This window comes from Cervus canadensis, chromosome 33, assembly GCF_019320065.1.
Source record: "Cervus canadensis isolate Bull #8, Minnesota chromosome 33, ASM1932006v1, whole genome shotgun sequence".
NCBI lineage: Eukaryota > Metazoa > Chordata > Mammalia > Artiodactyla > Cervidae > Cervus > Cervus canadensis.
The window spans coordinates 38,119,644-38,128,834 of record NC_057418.1 but is presented as its reverse complement, the minus strand read 5'-3'; the positions used below and the strand labels follow the sequence as shown (position 1 = coordinate 38,128,834).

At 59.8% G+C, this 9,191-nt stretch overlaps 1 long non-coding RNA gene across 1 annotated transcript; it reads left to right on the top strand.

The window, feature by feature from the left end:
• The first annotated feature begins 272 nt into the window (after positions 1 to 272).
• LOC122434216 lies at positions 273 to 2,168 on the top strand. Its single transcript, XR_006267301.1, has 3 exons — positions 273 to 464; positions 860 to 1,182; positions 1,537 to 2,168. It is a non-coding gene; the product is annotated as an uncharacterized LOC122434216 (long non-coding RNA).
• The last annotated feature ends 7,023 nt before the right edge of the window (positions 2,169 to 9,191 follow it).

The following is a 9,191-nucleotide window of genomic DNA, read 5'->3' as shown; positions in this document are numbered from 1 at the left end:
GGCAGGCAGCCTGATCCCTGACAGCCAGTGTGCAGCCGTGCAGCTGGTCGAGGGCAGCAGCCTCCCCCCTCACCCCACCTCAGCCCACCACTTCAGGTGGGCCCTGGTCCCCTGGGGTGTCCTCCGAGCTGCCAGGAAGGTGCAGACTCTGGTCTGCAGAGGCTGGTTCCAGAGAGGACTGAGTCACTGGCTCTGAGTCAGCGTTTGCTGTTTCCTGGAAAAACGTCAGGTGTCAGGCATCACTCCAAGCAGCCGTGAGCAAGAAGAAAGCGTGCCCAGAGGACGGGCTTGTGTGCCATTATGCCAAGAGCCTCGCACACTCACCTGCTCTCGCATCCGGGGAACACGCTCTGCAGGGGGAGGGACCTTTGCATGGGACCCTCTGCCCTCCTCCCCACCAGTGTCAAGGACAGGAAGCCCCCGCCCTGCCCTCGGGAGCTCACTCTCCGACAGAGCACGTGACTGTGAGTAGCACAAGGCCCCCTGTGTTGCCCTGTGGGATGGAGGCCCAGGGAGGCCCAGCGTCTGCCCCGGTGTCCTGCATCTGCCGGTCCTCGTCTGGGCGACTGTAGGACTGTCTCCTCATCTGGATTCCCTGAAGAGCAAACTGGGCTCATTCATGGGCAGGAAGGGGTTAAGTGGCCAGCGGGGACGCAGGGGTCTGGGAACAGGCGCCTTCCTGGGGCAGCAGAAGCATTCCAAGTGCAGTGTTTTCTGTTCTAAATATGGACTTGGGAGACAGTTATTTTTAGGAAGCAAATGGTAATGATTAGAGTTTTAAGATTTAAGTAGTCATTTAGTCATAAAAGCTGAATTCACATGCTACAGAAAAATAGTCTTTTCCTTTGGTTGATGATAGGGTTCCTTCAAGTGCAGTAATTGTTCATCGCTTCATGAATGCTCCGCAGACAAGGGCCTGTGATTAGCCTCCACCCCAGGCTCCCTAGGAAGAGAAGGGAGACGGCTGGAGGTGGCTCTGCGCTGAGAACGGAGGTGGTGAGCCTGCAGCCCAGGGCACAAGCCCACCCCAGCCTGCGTCCCAGGATCCATGAGAGTTCGGGGCTGCCTCGTCTGCCGGCGAGGAGACAGTGCATCAGGGGCTCTGACTGGCCCTGTGCTGAGGCCGTTCTGTCCACACACGGGGTGACCTGACCATGGGGGACACCTGGCACTGACCTGCAGGTGAAAGCCGGGCAGACGGCGGACGAGGAGCCTGGGTGATGTCAGAAGTCCCCGCCAGGGTTTCTGGAGGGAAGCCTGTGGGAGCTCGGCCAGTCCCTGGAGTCAAAGGAGGGCCCAGGACCGGGCAGCCTCCTGGGGGAGCAAAGCCTGAGGGGCCCCACCCTCCTGGGCCTGCCTCCTTGAGGCTCCTGAGGGTGGGAGAGAGGGCGCGCGTTGCAGAGGGGCCCAGGCTCTGGGTGTCCCCGACGTGCCTGCAGGGTCCCCAGGTAACCCTGTGGGCCTTGCATTCATGTCACCCCCATCCCCGTTTTATTCTGGATGGGATAGAAGTCAGTGTGCGTTTTCTCCACACAGGTCCCGTGTGTGAAAGCCTCTCATCTCCAGAAGGGCAGGAGCCGTGTAAACACACGCACAGCCACGAGCCCCCCGGGGGGCTTGCACCCTACTACACTCTGTCTTAGGGAGGGGTCACCTGTGATGTCAGAGCTGGGAAGACACCGACTGAACCAGAGGATACGGCCCAACATGTAGATGCTGAGGGGTGGGGCGGAGCACGGCCTCCTTCAGGCAGGTCTCCTGCAGCTGGGCCTCACCTCACGTAGGGACCCAGGATGGAGGCACAGAGCTAGGAGCAGGCAGAGATGCAGGGCAGCCCTGGCAGAGGCCTGACGACCATCCAAGCAACCACTGCAGGCCTGAGAGGCAGGGCCTCTGGAAGGTCAGCTGGAGATCTCTCCACCCAGACCAGGCACAGTCCAGACACCGGGACCTGAGTTCTGGGCTGAAGGCCACCTCTAGAGAGAGGAGGTCAAGGGGCAAAGACTGAGGGAGCTCCTGAGGCCAGACACCAGCAGGAGGCAACCCCTGGGGCATCACAGTAGGTGACAAATGGCATGGTGACCTGGACACTGGGACCCCTTCCTCCTCCCCTCCCCTGGGTCACCCCAGAGACCCCTCCCTCAGACCCCTCACCTGGGTCACCCCAGAGACCCCTCCCTCAGACCCCTCACCTGGGTCACCCCAGAGACCCCTCCCTCAGACCCCTCACCTGGGTCACCCCAGTGCCCCCTCCCTCTGTCCCTCACCTGGGTTACCCCAGAGTCCCCTCCCTCTGTCCCTCACCTGGGTCACCCCAGAGTCCCCTCCCTCTGTCCCTCACCTGGGTCACCCCAGAGACCCCTCCCTCAGACCCCTCACCTGGGTCACCCCAGAGCCCCCTTCCTCGGGCCCCTCACCCTTGGTCACCCCAGAGCCTCCTCCCTCGGGGTCCTCACTGGGTCACCCCAGAGCCCCCTCCCTCTGTCCCTCACCTGGGTCACCTCAGAGCCCCCTCCCTCAGACCCCTCACCTGGGTCACCCCAGAGCCTCTCCCTCAGCCCCTCTCCTGTCTGTGGTCCAGGCCTCGGGAACTGACACCCCATCATGCCTCCCAGTCTCCCGGCCTCCAGGCGAGTCCAGTGGTGCTAGTCCCAGGTGGGCTGCTGCTACCTCTCCGTCAGAGGGTCTCTTGGGGGCTGGCTGGACCCTGAAGTGGGAGGAGCAAGTGGAGGAAAGACGTAGGTGGGTCCTCGCAGTGGCTTCATGGTTCTAGGCTGTGTAGGGGAAGCCTGCGTCTGTGGCTCTGGGCAGGACGGACACCTCTGCCCCACAACAGGCGTTTCTACTAGGAGGATCAAGGCCATCAGTGCCAGCCACCTGTCTGACCCTCAGCCTTGCACTGACCCACTGAGCAACTCTGAGGGACATCCTCCAGCTTTTTGGACCTCATCTGGAACCAAGGCAACTAGCACCTGCATTTGTAACATCATTGATGATGAGCTGATCGGTGATCAAATGCCATTTTGTGGGTGAGGCGGCCAGCACAGGTGTCCTCGAGTGCTCAGCTGTCTCCGCGCCAGCAGAGGTCTGGGCTCTTCAATCCCGGGGGCTCCACCAGAGCCCTGGGGAGCTCCAGGGCCCCAAAATGATGATATTGGCTGGATTTGGCCCAAAGTGGTGTCCCCATCCCCCCTCTCCCAGTGGTTTTCTGGTCATCGGGTGACGTGCTGTAGGAACGCCCTCTGCTCTGTCACCCCCTGGAGTTCTGTGGGGTTTGAGCCAGCCCGGCTGCAGCAGCAAGGGCCAAATGGGAGCTGCCAGCATAGCTGGCTCTTTATGCGGGCTGGGAGGGAAGAGGAAAGAGGAGGCCCTCGGTCCAGAGACCAGCTTCCCCCAGCCGATCTGCCCAAGCTGAGGGGAAACGGAAGGCTGATTGCAGAGGAAAGTCAGGGAGGGGCTCCTAGGGCTGCCAAGTCACAGGGACTGTTCAGGGTTAGTTAGGATTGCCAGAGCAAGTTACCTGCTTTCCTGAGCCTCTAAGTCCGTGGGTGAATCCTGAGCCCTAACCAAAGCCAATGCTGCGGGGTGGACGGAGGCAGGCAGGGAAGGAGCCCACGAGGCCAGGACTCCCTGCAGAAGCAGAGAGTAAGGCCACCGCTCCTCTCGGCCTCACCCTGTGGGCTGCAGCGGGCCGTCTGGGGTCCCTGCTCAGCAGCAGGGACTTCTGCAGGCTTAGCCCCATACCTGGACTAAGCAGGTGCTCGTGGTTTTGAGACAGCCTGAGGCCTGGGCCCCTCTGCCAGGGCACTCTCACATGGACAAAGGTTTCCTGAGCAGCAGATGCAGAGAAACTATGAGGGACAAAACACCTGGGTGCTTATGCGTGAATCGTGAGCAACAGATACAAAAAGGCTAAAAACCAACCTCTGCTTCTGAGGTTCTGGGAGCAAAAACAGGGTCCTGCCCTTGATCCTTGCGAGCAGCACCTCCAGAGGGGAGGGGGAGGACTGCCAAAGCCAAAGCCACCCCTCGGCCTGCGCCTGGGCCAGCCCCCTGGGCCCGCCCTCAGCTTGTGAAGAACCAGATCATACCCTGCTCCCCAGGAGGCTCGCAAGAGCATCTTGTCTTGTCCTTGCTCCTCCTGCCGTAGCAGGAGCCCCAGGAAAGACCTGCCCGAGTTCCACATCTGGCCTCTTGTCAGTTTCTATTGATTAAAGAGTCCAAGGACCCTAGTCATAACAGAGTAGGCATTTTATTATGATGATCATATCCATTCAAGTCAGGTCTTTGTGGATAAGAATGGCACTTGTCATATCAACAAATAAACAACACTGCAGCTGCCCTCAGCCATGTACCCTGAGGGGACTCAGGACGGAGAAAAGTGGGGTGCTGGCCCCAGAGAGCTGAAAGTGAAAGTGAAGTCGCTCAGTCGTATCCAACTGTTTGTGACCACATGGACTGTAGCCCACCAGGCTCCTCCATCCATGGGATTTTCCAGGCAAGAGTACTGGAGTGGGTTGCCATTTCCTTCTCCAGGGGATCTTCCCAACCCAGGGATCGAACCCGGGTCTCCTGCATTGTAGGCAGATGCTTTACTGTCTGAGACACCAGAGAAGCAGAAAAAGTGAAAGTGAAAAGGTTGGTAGGTTCCACTGAGACATGAACTCGGATCACTGGATTCAGAGTCCAAAGTCCTAACCATTATACTGTGGAACCGTGCATCCTGACAGCTGAGGAACCCATGAAAGGAACCATTCAACTGGACCAGACTCCCGCACCTGCCCACGCAGGGAGCAGCACTAAGCTCGTTACCTTGTAGTGTCTGGTTTTCTATAACTAACAGCAATCTTCTGATGTTTGACCACTTGCTTTTGATGCAAAAGCTCCCACATACCCCAGCTCCCGCGTCCCTCTTGCCTTTCCGGAGCAGCCCCTGAGAGCAACCAAGGGGCTGTCTTCATCAGCTTGAGGCCTCAGTGTGTCCCCAAATAAAACATAATACTAAACTTCTAGGTTGTACATTTTTTTCCAGTCAACATCTTGGAAGGAGTCTAGAGGTTGGAAATCAGGGAAGGTCCCGCTGGGGGGGCACTCAGACCTGCAGGCAGGAAGTGTTCTGGGGGGGCCTGGAGAGGGTGCAGTGGCCTGACACAAGACTGTCATGCTTGTGAGTGGGAACTCACTTGGGAAGAAGGTCTTTGCAGATGTGGTTAAGGGTCTGGTGATGAGATCACCCCAGAGGTGCTGTCAGAGACAGGGGAAGAGACACAGGGCAGGCCCTGTGACCTTGGAGGTGACATCAGGTGGTGTGGCCACAAGCAGGGATGCCTGGGGCCCAGCCACCTGAGGAGGCAGAAAGGACCCCGGCTCCCAGGGGTCTCAGGGGAGCACACACCTTAATCAGGACAGTCTCTAGGACTGGGGGAGCACAGGCCCCGGGAATGTAAGGTTATGGCTCCTGCGAGAGGCAGACTGGACACTGGACTCCGGCTGGGGTGCTGGGCAAGGACCAGCCTCTGGGGAGCGGCCACGGGCATCGCACCAGGGGCCTCAGGGGCTTCTGGCCCTGACAGCTCTCGGGAAGGACGGCCTGGTGGGAGTGGGTGGTGCAGCCATTTCTGGGCAGCACTGTGCTGAGGTGGGACAATCTGCCATGCTACCTGGTGAAAGGGGTTCACTGGCCAGGGGGGTTTAGCCTCTGTATCCAAGGCAGGACCCACCCCCTAAGTCAGGACCACTGGAGTGTGGCATGTGCAGGGCACCCGCCCTGGGGTCAGGAAGGGCAGTGAGTGTCCTGGGCAAACCCTGGCCCTCGGGCCACTCAGCCATCTGAGCCTCTGAATCCTTGTTAGAAAAACCATCCTCAGAGGGAGCAGCGGTGTTGCGTAAAATACGGGAACACTGTGTTAGGGGCTCTTATACATTGGATTGCCTGAACGTAGTTGATTTCCATTCGAGAGGCTGGGTGCCGGTTTAAAACTGAGCCCCACCCAGGCTCACAGCTAATCCCAGGGGTACCCCACCCACCTGCTGCAGGTCTGCCCTTCTGACCAGAACCTGGTCCAGTCGGACTGGCAGGAGGATGCTGGGAAGTGCTGGAAAAGTCAGCTCACACAGTCTCTCTCTCGGGTAGAGAGAGGAGCTGCAGAGGTACGTGGGGGGTGCGTGGAGCGTGGTCTCTGCCGGAGCGCACAGGTATGGTCTTGTGCGCCAGGCACCCGGCCTTCTGAGAGGGCCGTGTGTGCGTTTCCTGTCTGTGGTGTGTGGTGATGAATGTGTGGTCATCGTAGAGGTCTGGTGTCTGGCCGAAGCTGCAGTCCTGGGGGTCTTGGCTGACGGGGAAGGCCTCGTTCAAGAACCCAGGGCGAGGCTGGGCTGTGCTTGGGTCCACTGGCTGCACTTTGGGCAGCCGGGAAGAAGGTGAGGCCCAGCTTCACTCTGAGACTTGGAATGTGGGTCCCTGCAATGCAGAGCACCAGGCTGGGAGGGAGGCGGCATGAGCACCATCCAGCCACAGGGACCCCACCCCTCCAAGGCCAGGCCAGACTGACATGGGCCAGTTTCCCTGCCGGTTCACAGCCTGTTCTCTGGAGGGATGAGGACCCACCACCCGGGTCTGGGCCAGAGTGAGTGTGGGGCTCCCTGCTCAGAACCTCATCCTGCAGGCCCCTCCTGGCTCTGGACTTGGTGTGACAGACCTGTCCAGTTCTGGCCTGCTGACTTCTCCATGTGCACTTGGGAGGCTCTTAGGGTCTCTGGGGTGGGCTCTGGGAGGATGCACGGTCCACAGCTTCCTGTTGATGGGCAGTAGCTCCCTGGTCCCCAGCCACCCCCGAGTCTACATGATGCTTCTCCCTGGAAATGGAGCTCCTGAAAGTCTGGGCCCAGCTGCAAGGTTGTCCCTTCCTCAGTCCGGAGCCATGGGCTTAGCTGCAACTTGGGGGTCACGGGGTCACAGGCTCGCAGCAGCTCCACTGACCCCAGGAGCCCCTGCTAGGTTGGAAGGACTGTGGCAGGTCTGCATCATTGTTGAAGGCTCTGGTCCAATCCTGCCCCCACCCCCACTTTTGTTTCTCACAGGCACCCCCATACATCTCTCATGCTCCCATCTGCCCGGTGATGACTGCTCCCCAGAGAACCCCCTGCGTCAGGCGTCACTGCCCAGCCCACGGGCAGAGGGCTTTTATTTCACGGTTGGTGTTTTGAGAAGCGGCTTTGGTCAGCACGGGGACAGGGCTGAAGTGGAGTGAGTCGGGAGCAAGCCAAGAAGCCGCGGTTGGAGCCCAGGCCCCCAGCTCACAAGAGCCAAGAAGGGAAAGGAGGGAACCAAACATTGTAATATTTTCACAGAGAAGGACGGATGTGTGGAGCAGAAAATGAAGAAGGTGTGTTTTTTCAGATTGTTTGATGTTAAAGGTTGCAATTAACTTTGTAACGGCAGGGCAGTGTGGCTGTAGTCAACTTTGTTCAGAACAGGAAAAAGGCCAGAGTGATGGTGAAGCCGATAACGGAAGAGTAAGAAAGTCTACTTCCTGCTCAGGACAATCAGCATAGGTGGGAGAGCTGGAAAAAACCACAGTCACAGGCAGGAAAGTCATGATAAGAATGCCAGGCGGCAGGGAGCAGAAGTCATGTTTGAACCCGAAGAATGTCGGCAGAGAGATCCTGACGGGTGGGAAGTGCAGAGAGGGACCTGCAGGTGGGGTGGCTGCAGAGGACACGGTGGCCGCGGCGGCCACAGGGCCCGGCCGGCTGGTCGGAGGGCGCAGTGGGCGCATGTGGGCTCAGATGGGGCCTCCATGGGGCTAGGCTGGGTGGAGGGGACAGGGTCCAGGGTAAGAACAAAACAGTAACTTCAGGCTGGACCCAGAAGTCAGAGCTCGGGAGGGAGCTCTCCTTGTGCAGTTTCTGAGAACGCTGAAGAAACCCTGGAAGATGGGCTGTCTGTTCAGAAGGAAGAATTGAAGATTTAGAGAAAATCCATTGCCTCTAGGGCAGTTATGGACAGTCTGTCCACTGTTGCACAGAACAGCAGAGTCGACACACCCCAGAGCCTCTGGTGCGGAAACCGCGCTGGGCCGGGATCTTGTAGCCCCGAGACGGGGTCTCCCAGGCCAGCCCCCGGCCCAGTCCACCCTGCCAGGTCCGCGCCAGGTCTGCATCCTCGAGGAGGCCAGGTGGGTGCCCCTGAACCCAGCTCCTGGCTGTACCCCTCGCCAACAGCATGGGCCGGCCCGTGCTCCTCCGCCCTGAGACCCTGCGGAGTGGGGAGGTGACCTCCAGAGGCCCACCTCCGGCCATCGAGGAGCCAGGCTCCTATCCTGCAGAGGTGACCTGGGAGAGGCCTTCCACACCAGAGCCCCCTGACAACACCCACCCCGCCAGCCTCGTGAGCAAGGGCCCAGCTGAGCCCAGACTCCCGACACAGATGTGCCTCCAAGTGGGGGGAGGTTGGAGACACAGACATGGAAAGTGAATGCAAGAGCAAAAGCCACACTGAACACCCCCCAGAGGACCCCAAAACCCCAATTCCTGAAATCCTGTCGTATTTCTGTCACTCTTGGTTCACACAGTTGCTTTCAGTAGACCATGAGCACACAGTACTCTGTAGGCCACTGGGGATGCTCAGGGCCTCCAATGCAGACCGAGCCCGGGTCCATCCTCCCAGGAGGGTCTAGACGCCTCCTTTTAGTGACCGTATGTGTGCCCTCTGTCTGACAGGCTCACGTGGAGCTCTAGTCTGTCTGGAGTGAAGGGCCCTTGGCTCGGTCGCCTGCTGGGTCCCAGGGTGGATCTCCCTCCCCAGCTCTGTCCAGCCCCCAAACTGCTAAAGACCCGGGCACGGAGCTGCCCCTCCTGGGTCTCATTCTCAGCAGGCGGTGGGGCAGCCAGGAGCAGGCGGTCACCCCTCCAGTGCTTGGGTGTTTGAGGTGGAGGCTGGCCATCTGGGGCCATGTGCCTAACTGGAAGGGCGACCATGAGGTCTCCGTGGGAAGGGGCGATCAGGTGAGGGTCCGGTTTGTGGAAGCGGCTGTGTGCCAGGCACTTGGCGGGTGCGGCGGGTGTGGGCAAGCTTGGAAACAAGGAGTGGCGAGCGGGGGACTGGCCGGAGCAGGGCCTCCAGCTGAAGGTGAAGGTCCCGGGAAGCAGCCGGGACAGACCCAGCGGGTCGCGGTTCTGCCTGGGGTCTG